Here is a 14,201-nt window from a genome sequence, read left to right as displayed (position 1 = left end):
GAACAAGCGCCGGAGTGTGGCGACTAGGGGATTTTCACAGTAACTTCATTGCAGTGTTAATGTAAGCTTACTTGTGAGACTAATAAATAAATTAATTAATTTTTAAAATCCCTCAGGGGTGATAATATCCTAATTGGAAAAATAAATCCTGACTGATTTTGGAAGAATGGAAGGCTTGCCCCGTGTAGGGCCATTTACATCATCAAGACATTCCAAAATGCATTATAGCCACTGGAGCACTTTTTATGTGTAATCACTGTTGTACTGTAGGAAACGTTGCAATGTAGGCGACACAGTGGCACAGTGGTTAGCACTGCTGCCTCACAGCACCAGGGACCTGGATTCAATTCTGACCTTGGGTGACCCTCTGTGCGGAGTTTGCACATTCACCCCGTCTCTGTGTGAGTTTCCTCCGGGTGCTCCGGCTTCCTCCCACAGTCCAAAGATATTTGGGGTTAGGTGCATTGGCCATGGTAAATTGCCCCTTGGTGTCGAAAGATGTGTTGTTTAGGGGGATTAGCGAGGTAAATATGTGGGGTTACGAGGATAGTGCAGGGGGGTGAGCCTGGGTAGGATGCACTGTCGGAGAATCGGTGCAGAGTCAATGAGCCAAATGGCCTCCTGCACTGTAGGGATTCAATGATTCTATGAAATGCACCAACTAGTTTGGACCCAGTAAAGTCCAATGAATAGCAATGCGATAATGGGTAGTTAGTCTGATCTTACGTTTAGTGAATTCCTGAGCACTTCCTCAAAATAGTGTCATTAAAATTTAACATCCACCAGTGAGGGTACTCAGGTTTCACGTTCTACGCAGGAACCTTCACCTCTGGAAGTGCAGCATTCCCTCAGTATTGCGCTGGTTTGTTTCCTGGACAGGGACTCATCCCACAGTGTCCAGACTCAGAGAGAGACCTGTGTGACTCAGCCTCACGCCCATCCAGCAACACCTCAACTTTATAGTTCTCCTCCTTGTTTACAAATTCCTCCATGTGTCGCCTCGCCCTAACTCTGCAATCTCCTCATGCCAGCTAACCCTCCAGGATATTAACACACTCCTCCAATTCTAGAGGTAGAGAATTTAGTGAAATGGTGTGATGACAATAATCTCTCCCTCAATGTCAGTAAAACAAAGGAGATAGCCATTGACTTCAGGAATCGTGGTGAAGAACATGCACCTGTCTACATCAATGGTGATGAAGTGGAAGTGGTCAAGAGTTTCAAGTTTCAAGGTGTTCAGATCACCAACAATCTGTCCTGGTCCCTCCACACCAAAGCTATAGTTAAGAAAGCCCATCAATGCCTCCACTTTCTCAGGAGGCTAAGGAAATTTGGCATGTCCGCTCCAACTCTCACCAATTTTTACAGATGCACCATAGGAAGCATCCTTTCTGGTTGCATCACAGCTTGGTATGGCTCCTGCTCTGACCAAGAATGCAAGAAACTACAAAGGGTTGTGAACGTAGCCCAGTCCATCACGCAAATCAGCCTCCCATCCATTGCCTCCATCTACACTTCCTGCTGCCTCAGGAAAGCAGCCAGCATAGTCAAGGACCCCACATACCCCGGACATACTCTCTTCCAACTTCTTCCGTTGGGAAAAAGATACAGAAGTTTGAGGTCACGTACCAACCGACTCAAGAACAGCTTCTTTCCTGATGCCATCAAACTTTCAATGGTCCAATCACACATTAAGCTGATCATTCTCTTCACCCTATCAGTAACTGCAACACTACATTCTGCACCCTTTCCTTTCCTTCTCCCCTATGTACTCTATGAACTATACTTTTTATCTCTATAGCGCACAAGGAACAATACTTTTTGCTGTATCCCAGTATATGTGACAATACTAAATCAATTTTGAACAGTTGGAAGCTTTTTCCCACGGCAGATATGACAATTACAAGGAGACACAAATTCAAGATAAGGGGGGAAAAGTTCAGTGGAGATGTGTGGGGGAAGTTTTTTACACAGAGGTGGTGGGGGTCTGGAATGCACTGCCAGGTGAGGTGGTTGAGGCAGTTACGTTAGCCACATTTAAGACTTATCTTGATCGGCATATGAACAAATGGGGAATAGAGAGATATAAGAGGTTGGTCTAGATAGGTAAATGTGATCAGTGCAGGCTTGGAGGGCCGAAGGGCCTGTTCCTGTGCTGTACTGTTCTTTGTTGTTCTTTGTTAATTGAATTCAATTCCTGCGCAGCACTCATTTTTTTATTGCTCTGCCACTGGCACCATCCAGCTGTCCTGAGCTCTGGAATACCCTTGCTAAACTCTTCTGCCCCTCTCTCTTACCTTTAAGATGCCCTTTAAAACCTATCCCTTTGACCAAGCACTTGATTGTCTCTCATAATATCCCCTTACGTGGCTGAATGTCAAACCTTGTTTGGTTGTGCACCTGTGAACACTAGGGGATGTTTTACGATGTTGAAGCCACTATATAAATTCATCTTGTTGTTATTGATATACACTCAGCCAATGAGTTAGCAGGGGGAACCCATAAAACTGATCTTATCCTCTCCTCTGTAACTATCAATCTTTACCTCTAAATACAGGGTCCAACGTCTAATGAAAGCGAGAAAATCAGACCAGGTCAGGGGAACAGCTCAAAGGAAACGGCCTTTTTTTTTAAAGTAAAGGGGAAAGAAGGTCAGGAGAAGCTATAATTAAAGCAATGTATAATCCTGATATCGTTACGCCCATTGTCTTGTAAAACAGGCTTGAAATGCTTTCCTGGTCAGTAATAACACACCATTTGTTGTCTGTAGTTTTCTTTCCCCCTGCAGCTTCCTTTTGATGTTCCACATTGGCTGTTAGGCAACGCAAGCAAGATCTGACAAGCTTTAAGGAATGCATTAAGATGGCTTCAGGTGAGGACAGAAGGACTGTAGGTATGTCCACGATCAACTCCCTTTCAAGGTCAAGTGACAAGGTGTTAATAATGAAAAGGAGTCAAATTCTTCACTCAAGAATGATTCACAATACACACAAGAGTGAAGGAAACATCTAGCTAATGACTGGTGACTCAGTACAAGTTCCTCTCCATTATACATGGTATATTAAGCAACAAACCTACAAGCTATGCTGTAGTAACAGTAACAATATTATTGCTAACATTGTATTTTGATTGTGAAACCCTATATTTTGGGGGAAAATGGGTGGCAGGTCTAACGCCATTGCAGCTCTTTGGACTGGTGGAATGTTTCAGGCAATTAGCATTGATGCATTCACAGGGAAACTAGACAAGTGCACGAAGAGGAAAGGAACGGAAGGGTGAGATGTGGTAAGGTGAAAGGGAGGCTTCTGTGGAGGGTAGGCCAGCAAAATGTTCAGAGCGGTGAGTGTAGAAACCGATCTTGTATTGAACTAATATGCTATCATCGCTTCCGCTTTAAGCAACTGAAGTTGAGCTAAATGGTGGGCTTCTGTTCTATAAAATTATGTTACTCTATGTGAGTGGCACAGTGCTTACTTAGTACAGCTGCCTCATAGCGCGAGGGACCTGGGTTCAATTCCAGCTTCGGGTGACTATGCGGAGTTTGCACACTCTCCCCATGTCTGTGTGGGGTTCCTCCGGGTGCTCCGGTTTCCTTCCACAAAGGTGTGCAGGTTAGATGGATTGGCCATACTAAATTGCCCCTTAATGTCCCACGATGTGTTGATTAGTGGGGTAAATATGCGGGGTTATAGAGATGGGGCCTAGGTAAGATACTCTGCCGGAGAGTGGATGCAGACTGGATGGACCAAATGGCCTCCTTCTGCACTGTAGGGATTCGATGATATTAAGAACAAACTGAGCTCCACGTAGGAGTTTTCCTTTCCTGTAGGCCTGTTAGCAGCCATCTTACAGAACAGAGACACATCGATTGCCAGTCTGCGGAAAAATTCAATCTCCAAAGTGCATCCGATTAGTTGTGTCATGGGAAGAGTTAATGTCTGAAAGGAAAGAATGGAGGAAATGGGGAGGAGGGGTGAGGTGAGGAAAAGATGAGTACAAAATTATTATCGCGCCATTCTGATTTACTCTAGAATGCATTGTGCAACCCAAGGTAGCTCGCATGTAATTGCATGATGGATTCTGGGATGTGGAATGCACAGCCCAAACCAGTCATACTGTAATCAGGCAGAGGCAGTCAGTGAGTAATGAGGGTGATATGCTACATGAAGCATTTAAATTCAACCTTAGGCACTGGGACAATTCACAATAAACTTTGTCAACTGTCAGAGAATGATAATGGCTCTCCAATAATTATTGAAGCTCCATTTGTATGTGTGTTGGTTCATCTTCACCAATGTTAAAAATGCAGAGGAACCCTGTGGCACAGTATCTTCATATATCCATGTTATAGCCCGAACATACGAACGCAGAAGCAGGGGTAAGCTACTCGGTCCATCCAACCTGCCCTGCCATTCAATACGATCATGGCCGATTTAATCTTAACTCAGCTTCACATTCCTGCACCACCCGCCCCGCCCCACCTACCCCCAATAACCTTTCACCTCCTTCCTCATAAGGTATCTATTTCTGCCTTAAGGATATTCAAAGACTCTGGCTGTGAATCTTTGACCTTGCCGTGGTGAGACTTGCCATGGGGGATGGGGCAGCCCAACCAAATGTCCATTGACTCTCAGCAGGACCAGACGATCCCAAAGAGGATGGGGCTGGAAAATGTCACCCTTTGCTTCAACTACCTTTTGGGGAAGACAATTCCAAGGTCTCACCACCCTCAGAGAGAACATTTTTTCCTCATCTCTGTCTCAAATGAGCAACCACTTATTTGTAAACAGTGACCCACAGTTCTAGATTCTGGAATACAGTGTATAGTTCCATCACCCTATTGTAGAAAGGATATTATTAAACCAGAAAGAGTGCAGAAAAGATTTAGTAGGATGCTACGGGACTTGATGATTTAAGTTATTGTTGTTGTTCGTCCATCGTCGTCGATGAGGACCTCAACACCATTAGTCATTATGAGGCTGGATGCGGTGTGTCCGAAGATGACTGATCAGGCCAATTCGGGCACGGAATGTCCTGGCACATATTGGGCAAACGTGTGTAGGCGCTGTAGTTGTTGCGCTGGTGGCTCTGGACTTGCGCAGCTCGCACTTAAGTTGTGCTTCAGCATTGCACCTTGCTTCATAAGCTTGACAGCCCTTGTGGATGAGGCAGTGCCAGGTAGGGCGGTTTTGTGCCAGCATTTCCCAGGTGGTCATGTCTTGTGAGAGAATAGAGTCATAGAGTCATAGAGGTTTACAGCAGGGAAACAGGCCCTTCGGCCCAACTTGTCCATGCCGCCCTTTGTCTATGCCAAGTGAAGATTTGAGTTATAAGGAGAGGCTGGATAGACTGGGACTTTTTCCTCTGGAGCGTAAAAGGATGAGGGGTGATCTTACAGAGGTCTAGAAAATAATATCTTTTCCCAAAGGGAGGGGAGTCTAAAACTAAAGGGCATAGGTTTAAGGTGAGAGGGGAGAGATACTAAAGGGTCCAGAGGGGAGGGGCAATTTTTTCACACAGAAGATGGTGAGTGTCTGGAACAAGCTGTCTGAGGTAGTAGTAGAGGCGGGTACAATTTTGTCTTAAAAAGCATTTAGACAGTTACATGGGTAAGATGGGTATAGGGGGATATGGGCCAAACGCGGGCAATTGGAATTAGCTTAAGGGTTTAAAAAAAAGGGCGGCATGGACAAGTTGGGCCAAAGGGCCTGTTTCCCTGCTGTAAACCTCTATGACTCTATGACTCTATTCTCTCACAAGAGGAAACATTCTCTCCACATCCACTCTGCCAAGTCCCCTCATGAACTTAGATGTTTCAATCAAGTCACCCTTCACTCTTCTGAACTCCAGTTGATATAGAGTCATAGAATCCCTACACTGTAAAGGAGGCCATTCCGCCCATCGAGTCTGCGCTGACAACAGTCCCACCCAGGCCCTATGCCCGTAACCCCACATATTTACCCTAGCTAATCCCACTGACACTAAGGGGCAATTCAGCATGGTCAAGCAACCTAACCTGCACATGTTTGGACTGTAGAAGGAGCACTCGGAGGAAACCCACGCAGACATGGGGAGAACGTGCAAACTCCACACAGACAGTGACCCAAGCCAGGAATTGAACCCGGGTTCCTGGGGCTGTGAGGCAGCAGTGTTAACCACTGTGCTACCGTGCCGCCCCAGGCACATACGGGCATTTTTTGCTGTTTTTTGTATTCTGCCCAACCTTCTGACCTGCCAGCCATCTTTGCACAATGATATGCTTTTTCTTTAAGTTTGATGCTATCTCCAATGTTTTTCGTTAACAATGGATGGTGGGTCCCCCCATTTTGGAATGTTTCTTTCTTGTTGGAATGTGTATATTCTGTGTATTCTGAAATATCTCCTAAACCTCTGCTATTGACCTCTATTGACCTATCCTTAACTTAAATTGCTTGATTACTTTAACTTTCACGTTTCATTATTGCCCCTATTTAAGTTTAAAATACTGGTCTTAGGTGCACTCTTCTCTCCCTCAAACTGAATGTAAAATTCGACCATAGTTTGATTTCTGCTATGAGGCCTTTACTATGAGATCTTTAGATAATCCTATTTCATTGCACATTACCAGGTCTAGTACAGCCTGCGCCCTGGTTATCTCCAGAATGCGCTGACCTAAGAAATTATTCCAAAACATTCTATGAATTTGTCATCTACTCTACATTTGCCCATCTGGTTATCCCAGTTTATAAGTGGATTAAAATCCCCATGATAATCTCTTACACTTCCGACAAGCTCCAATTATTTCTTCTTTGAAACCTGTCCTTCTGTGTAATTATTATTATTCAGCCTGCATACCACTCCAACAAGTGACTTTTCCCCTTCATCATTCCTCATATCTAGTTAAACTGCTTCTACATCCTGGTTCCTCTCTCCACAGATGCTGTCAGACCTGCTGAGATTTTCCAGCATTTTCTGTTTTTGTTGTTAATCTAACTCTTCGTGGATTTGGGTTCACAGAACAAACTGTCCTAAATTGGAATCAAATTGGGGGTCTTACTTAGACGGATCAGAAGGGTAGCTATGATAGAAAGTGGAAAATTTCACAAAGGCACAGCACTGGGCGACCTTCTGACATTGGGTTTTGAGACACGAGAGGGGACGTGAGATTGTTTTGGCAGATAAGGCAAAGGAGAATCCAAAGAGCTTCTACAAATACATTAAGGTCAAAAGAGTAACTAGGGAGAGAGTAGGGCCACTTAAGGATCAACAAGATCATCTATGTGCAGATTCACAAGAGATGGGTGAGATCCTAAATGAATATTTCTCATCACTGTTGAGAAAAGCATGGATGTTAGAGAACTTGGGGAAATAAATAGTGATGTATTGATGTGTGTATATATTACAGAGAAGGAGGTGCTGGAAGTCTTAAAGCACATCAAGGTAGATAAATCCCCGGGACCTGATGAAGTGTATCCCAGGGAGGCTAGGGAGGAAATTGCGGTTCCCCTTGAAGAGATATTTGAATCATCGATAATCACAGGTGAGGTGCCTGAAGATTGGAGAGTGGCAAATGTTGTGCCTTTGTTTAAAAAGGGCTGCAGGGAAAAGCCTGGAAACTACAGGCCGGTGAGCCTCACATCTGTGGAGGGTAAGTTGTTGGAAGGTATTTTGAGAGACAGGATCTACAGGCATTTAGAGAGGCAAGGACTGTTTAGGGATAGTCAGCATGGCTTTGTGAATGGAAAATCATGTCTCACAAATTTGATTGAGTTTTTTGAAGGGGTAACCAAGAAGGTAGATGAGGGCAGTGTAGTTGATGTTGTCTACATGGACTTTAGCAAGGCCTTTGACAAGGTACTGCATGGTAGGTTGTTGCATAAGGTTAAATCTCACGGAATCCAGGGATGAGGTAGCTAAATGGATACAAAATTGGCTTGATGACAGAAGCCAGAGGGTGGTTGTAGAGGGTTGTTTTTCAAACTGGAGGCTTGTGACCAGCGGTGTGCCTCAGGGATCGGTGCTGGGTCCACTGTCATTTGTCATTTATATTAATGATTTGGATGAGAATATAGGAGTCATGGTTATTAAGTTTGCAGATGACACCAAGATTGGTGGCATAGTGGACAGTGATGAAGGTTATCTCGGATTGCAGCGGGATCTTGATCAATTGGGCCAGTGGGCTGACGAATGGCAGATGGAGTTTAATTTAGATAAATGCGAGGTGATGCATTTTGGTAGATTGAACCAGGGCAGGACTTACTCAGTTAATGGTAGGGCATTGGGAAGAGTTACAGAACAAAGAGATCTAGGGGCACAGGTTCAAAACTCCTTGAAAGTGGAGTCACAGGTGAGCAGAAGGCATTCAGCATGCTTGGTTTCATTGGTCAGAACATTGAATGCAGGAGTTGGGACGTCTTGTTGAAGTTGTACAAGACATTGTTAAGGCCACACTTGGAATACTGTGTACAGTTCTGGTCACCCTATTATAGAAAATATATTATTAAACTAGAAAGGGTGCAGAAGAGATTTACTAGGATGCTACTGGGACTTGATGGTTTGAGTTATAAGGGGAGGCTGGATAGACTGGGACTTTTTTCTCTGGAGCGTAGAAGGCTGAGGGGTGATCTTACAGAGGTCTATAAAATAATGAGGGGCATAAATAAGCTAGATAGTCCACATATTTTCTAAAACTAGAGGGCATAGGTTTAAGGTGAGAGGGGAGAGATACAAAAGGGTCCAGAGGGGCAATTTTTTTCACACAGAGGCGTTTAAAAAAACGGGCGGCGTGGACAAGTTGGGCCGAAGGGGCCTGTTCCCACGCTGTAAACCTCTATGACAGTATAGGCTTAATATTAAACACATGGGATCAGCCTGGTCAATATCTGCTATCTTGCCCCAGTGGTCATCCATCATACATAAGCCTAAATGACATGTAACTAAGCAATTAAACCCCAAGAGGCAACCTAGCTGAACCTGATTTGATGTGCACACAAAAAACCATGAGAAACAGATACAGATCGATAATATTCTATCTATAAGTGGTTAGCGCAGTGGTTAGCACTGCTGCTTCGCAGCTTCCTCCCTGCTGCCATCAGACATTTGAATGCACCTACCTGATATTAAGTTGATCTTTCTCTACACCCTAGCTATGACTGTAATAATACATTCTGCACTCTCTCCTTTCCTTCTCTATGAACGGTATGCTTTGTCTGTATAGCGCGCAAGACACAATACCTTTCACTGTATGTTAATACATGTGAGAATAATACAACAAATCAATCAAGTCAAATCAAATCAGGACCCAGGTTCAATTCTGGCCTTGGATGACCCTGGAGTTTGCATGTTCTCCCCGTGTCTGCGTGTCTTTCCTCCGGGTGCCCCGATTTCCTCCCACAGTCCAATGATAAGCAGGTTAGGTGGATTGGCCATGCTAAATTGCCCCTAAAGCCAGAATTTTACTGCCTTGCCCGCCACGGGAATTAGAGCAGGCGAGGGGCAGACAGTGGGAACTCTGTTGATCTCGGGAGGGATTTTACGGTTTCGGGACAAGTGAGGCCATAAAATCCCACCACTGGTGTCCCAAGACGTGTAGGTTATATGGATTATGAATCTGTGAATCTCTGGAATTCCCTGCCCAGTGAAACAGTTGAGGCTACCGCTTAAGGCAAAGATAGACAGATTTTGAACAGTAAAGGAATTAAGGGTTATGGTGAACGGGCGGGTAAGTGGAGCTGAGTCCAAGAAAAGATCAGCCATGATCTTATTGAATGGTGGAGCAGACCCGAGGGGCAAATGGCCTACTCCTGCGCCTAGTTCTTATGTTCTTATGATTAGCCATGGTTAATATGAGGGGTTACAGCGATAGGGTGAAGATGAGGGCCTGAATAAGATTCTCTGTCAGAGAATCAGTACAGACTCGATGGGCCACATGGCCTCCTTCTGCTCTGTAGGGACTTTACAATAACCTAGTCCTGAGTCCCATATTACCCCCAACCTACATAGTTCCCCTCCCTCCCTGCTGTGTAAAATTTGCTAACTCGGCATAGACCAAGGATCAAACCTGCAACTTCCTATGGTATGAATCACTATTGTTAGGTGAATATTTACCATCTTTCATAGCGCTTAGCACGCATAAATTGTTTTAACCATCAGTCTTCTCATTAATTGAGCCACACTCTCTGCTTTACCTGTTAATTCACAGGAAATGTTTGAGAGTCAGTGGCCAGTTTCTGGTCAATGGTGACCCTCAGGACGTTGGTAGTGGGGGGGGATTAGCGATGGTATTGTCAAGGGGAGATGGTTAGATTCTCTCTTGTTGGAGAGAACCTGGCATTTGTGTGGCCCAAATGTTACTTGCCACTTGTCAGCCTAACGCTTGAATGGCTGGCAGGTCTTGCTGCATGTGGCCACAGACTGCTTCAGTATCTGAGGAGTCGCGAGGAATCTGTGGAATCTTTATTAGCTAAAAGTAAGTGAACACAGACTCTATATTTATGTCACAAATGACTGTTTCCAATATATTTGGAGCTGGAGCCTTCCTGTAGCATATGAAATACTTTTGAGATCAGCCCATGTTCTTGAGGAGGAGGAGGAAACGTCAAAAGTAATTAAGTTATCAACACCTTTGATTAAGCTAGCAGAAACATTTTGGCAAGACGATACAAAAGCACCACAGGCAACTATCTTACTAGTTTCAAAGATAAGAAAAATATTCAGAACTTGGGCGGCACAGTGGCCCAGTGGTGAGCACTGCTGCCTCACAGCGCCAGGGATCCGGGTTCAATTCCCAGCCTGGGTCACTGTCTGTGTGGAGTTTGCGTGTTCTCCCCGTGTCTGCGTGGGTTTCCTCCGGGTGCTCCGGTTTCCTCCCACAGTCCAAAAGACGTGCTGGTTAACTGCATTGGCCATGCTGAATTCTCCCCTCAGTGTACCCGAACAGGCGCCGGAGTGTGGCGACTAGGGGATTTTCACAGTAATTTCATTGCGGTGTTAATGTAAGCCTACTTGTGACACTAAAAGATAAGCATAACTTAAAACCTTTGGGTAAAGTGAGTACCATTTCTTTAGACAGAAGAGGTTGTGGGTACTGTGGACAATACCTTTGTTCGTCCACTATGAGAATGGAGATGAGCGCCAACTCCATGTACATAAGAACATAAGAAATAAGAGCAGGAGTAGGCCATCTAGCCCCTCAAGCCTGCTCTGCCATTCAATAAGATCATGGTTGATCTGATAGTGGGTTCAGTTCCACTTACCCGCCCGCTCCCCATAACCCTTAATTCCCTTAATGGTTAAAAATCTATCTATCTGTGACTTAAACACATTTAACGAGATAGCCTCTACTGCTTCATTGGTTAGAGAATTCCAAAGATTCACTACCCTCTGGGAGAAGAAGTTCCTCCTCAACTCTGTTCTAAATTGACTCCCCCGTATTTTGAGGCTATGCCCCCTAGTTCTTGTTTCCATTGTAAGTGGAAATAACCTCGCTGCTTCTACCCTGTCTAGCCCCTTCATTATCTTATACGTCTCTATAAGATCTCCCCTCAACCTTCTAAACTCCAATGAGTACAGGCCCAGTCTACTCAATCTCTCCTCATAAGCTAACCCCCTCATCTCTGGAATCAACCTGGTGAGCCTTCTCTGTACCCCCTCCAAAGCTAATATATCCTTTCTTAAATAAGGGGACCAAAATTGTACACAGTACTCTAGGTGCGGCCTCACCAGTACCCTGTACAGTTGCAGCATAGAAACCCTACAGTGCAGAAGGAGGCCATTCGGCCCATCGAGTCTGCACCGACCACAATCCCACCCAGGCCCTACCCCCACATATTTTACCCGCTAATCCCTCTAACCTACACATCCCAGGACTCTAAGGGGCAATTTTTTTAACCTGGCCAATCAACCTAATCCGCACATCTTTGGACTGTGGGAGGAAACCGGAGCACCCGGAGGAAACCCACACAGACACGAGGAGAATGTGCAAACTCCACACAGACAGTGACCCGAGCCGGGAATCGAACCCGGGACCCTGGAGCTGTGAAGCAGCAATGCTAACCACTGTGCTACCGTGCCGCCTTCCCTGCTTTTATACTCCATCCCTCTCGCGATAAAGGCCAACATTCCATTTGCCTTCTTGATTACCTGCTGCACCTGCAAACTGAGTTTTTGTGATTCATGCACAAGGACCCCCAGGTCCCTCTGCACAGTAGCATGTTGTAATTTTTCACCGTTTAAATAATAGTCCATTTTACTATTATTCCTTCCAAAGTGGATAACCTCACACTTACCAACATTATACTCCATCTGCCAGATCCTTGCCCACTCACTTAGCCTATCCAAATCTCTCTGCAGACTCTCTGTGTCCTCCACGCAATTTGCTTTCCCACTCATCTTTGTGTCATCCGCAAACTTTGTTACCCTACACTCGATCCCCTCCTCCAGATCGTCTATGTATATGGTAAATAGTTGAGGCCCCAGCACCGATCGCTGCAGCACACCACTAGTCACTGATTGCCAATCGGAAAAGCACCCATTTATTCCGACTCTCTGTTTTCTGTTAGATAGCCAATCCTCAATCCACGCTAACACTTTATCCCCAACTCCGTGTACCTTTATCTTATGCAGCAACCTTTTGTGAGGCACCTTATCGAATGCCTTCTGGAAATCTAAATACACCACATCCACCGGTTCCCATCTGTCAACCGCACTCGTTATATCCTCAAAACATTCCAGTAAATTAGTCAAACATGACTTTCCCTTCATGAATCCATGTTGCTTGATTGAACCATTCTTTTCCAGGTATCCTGCTATTTCTTCCTTAATGATAGATTCCAGCATTTTCCCAACTACGGATGTTAAGCAGGTAACGGCCTGTAGTTACCCGCCTTTTGTCTACCTCCTTTTTTAAACAGTGGCGTTACATTAGCTGTTTTCCAATCAGCTGGCACCCCCGCAGAGTCCAGTGAATTTTGATAAATTACAACGAATGCATTTGCTATTTCTTCTGCCGTTTCTTTTAGTACCCTGGGATGCATTCCATCCGGACCAGGGGACTTGTCTACCTTTAGTCCCATTAGCCTACCCAGCACTACCTCTTTAGTAATAGTGATCGTTTTAAGGTCCTCACCCCCTAGAGTCCCATGACCATCAATTATTGGTATGCTATTTGTGTCCTCCACTGTGAAGACCGACACAAAAAACTTGTTTAAGGCCTCGGCCATTTCCTCGTTTCCTATTATTAAATCCCCCTTCTCATCTTCTAAGGGACCAACATTTACTTTAGCCACTCTTTTCCGTTTTATATATTTGTAAAAATTTTTACTATCAGTTTTTATATTTTGTGCAAGTTTACTTTCATAATCTATCTTTTGTCGTGTGGTGATGAAGAAAATCTCTCCTTCTGTGGTTATCGTATTGCCACTGGGGTTTAAAGCAAGAATTAGGGGAAATTTTCCTTAACATCAACCTCCATTTGCACATTTCTGAAAACTGGAAACTCTTCAGAATGGATGAGAGACTGGAAATTCCCGTTGGGTTGGATTTTGCTGAGGAACAATTTGGGAAGGGAGCTCCCTGACTTTTGTTTTTCCAATTGAAATTCACATTATGACTTAACAATGCGAGCTCTGCCTATACTGCAGGATTGTTACCACAGGAAATTTCTAAAGTGTTGCTGTAGCCTCTTAAAAGGTCACAGTGTTTCTTTTCTTCATCCTTTTCACAGGATGTGGGCATCGCTGACATTTGTTGCCCAACGCTAATTACCACAACTGTGTGGATTGCTAGGCCATTTCCATGGGACCACAGAACCCCTGCAGTGCAGAAAAAGGCCATCTGGCCCATTATGTCTGCGCAGACTCTCTGAAAGAGCATCCCACCCAGGCCCTCCCCTCCGTCCTATCTCCATACAGCCACGCATTTACCATAGCCAATCCACCTAACCTACACATCCCTTAGCACTAAAGGGCTATTTAGCATGGCCAATCCACCTAACCTGCACATCTTTTGACTGTGGGATGAAACCGGAGCACCCAGAGGAAACCCACGCAGATATAGAGGGAACTCCAGGCAGGCAGTCACCCGAAGCCGGAATTGAACCTAGGTCCCTGGCGCTGTGAGGCAACAGTGCTAACCACTGTACAACCCAGAGGGCAGTTAAGGGTCCACCACATTGCTGTGGGCCTGGATTCACATATAGGCCAGACCAGGTAAAGACAGCAGAT

The sequence above is a fragment of the Mustelus asterias genome, chromosome 11 (assembly GCF_964213995.1).
Source record: "Mustelus asterias chromosome 11, sMusAst1.hap1.1, whole genome shotgun sequence".
Taxonomy (NCBI): Eukaryota; Metazoa; Chordata; class Chondrichthyes; order Carcharhiniformes; family Triakidae; genus Mustelus; species Mustelus asterias.
Note: the sequence above shows the minus strand (reverse complement) of the source record.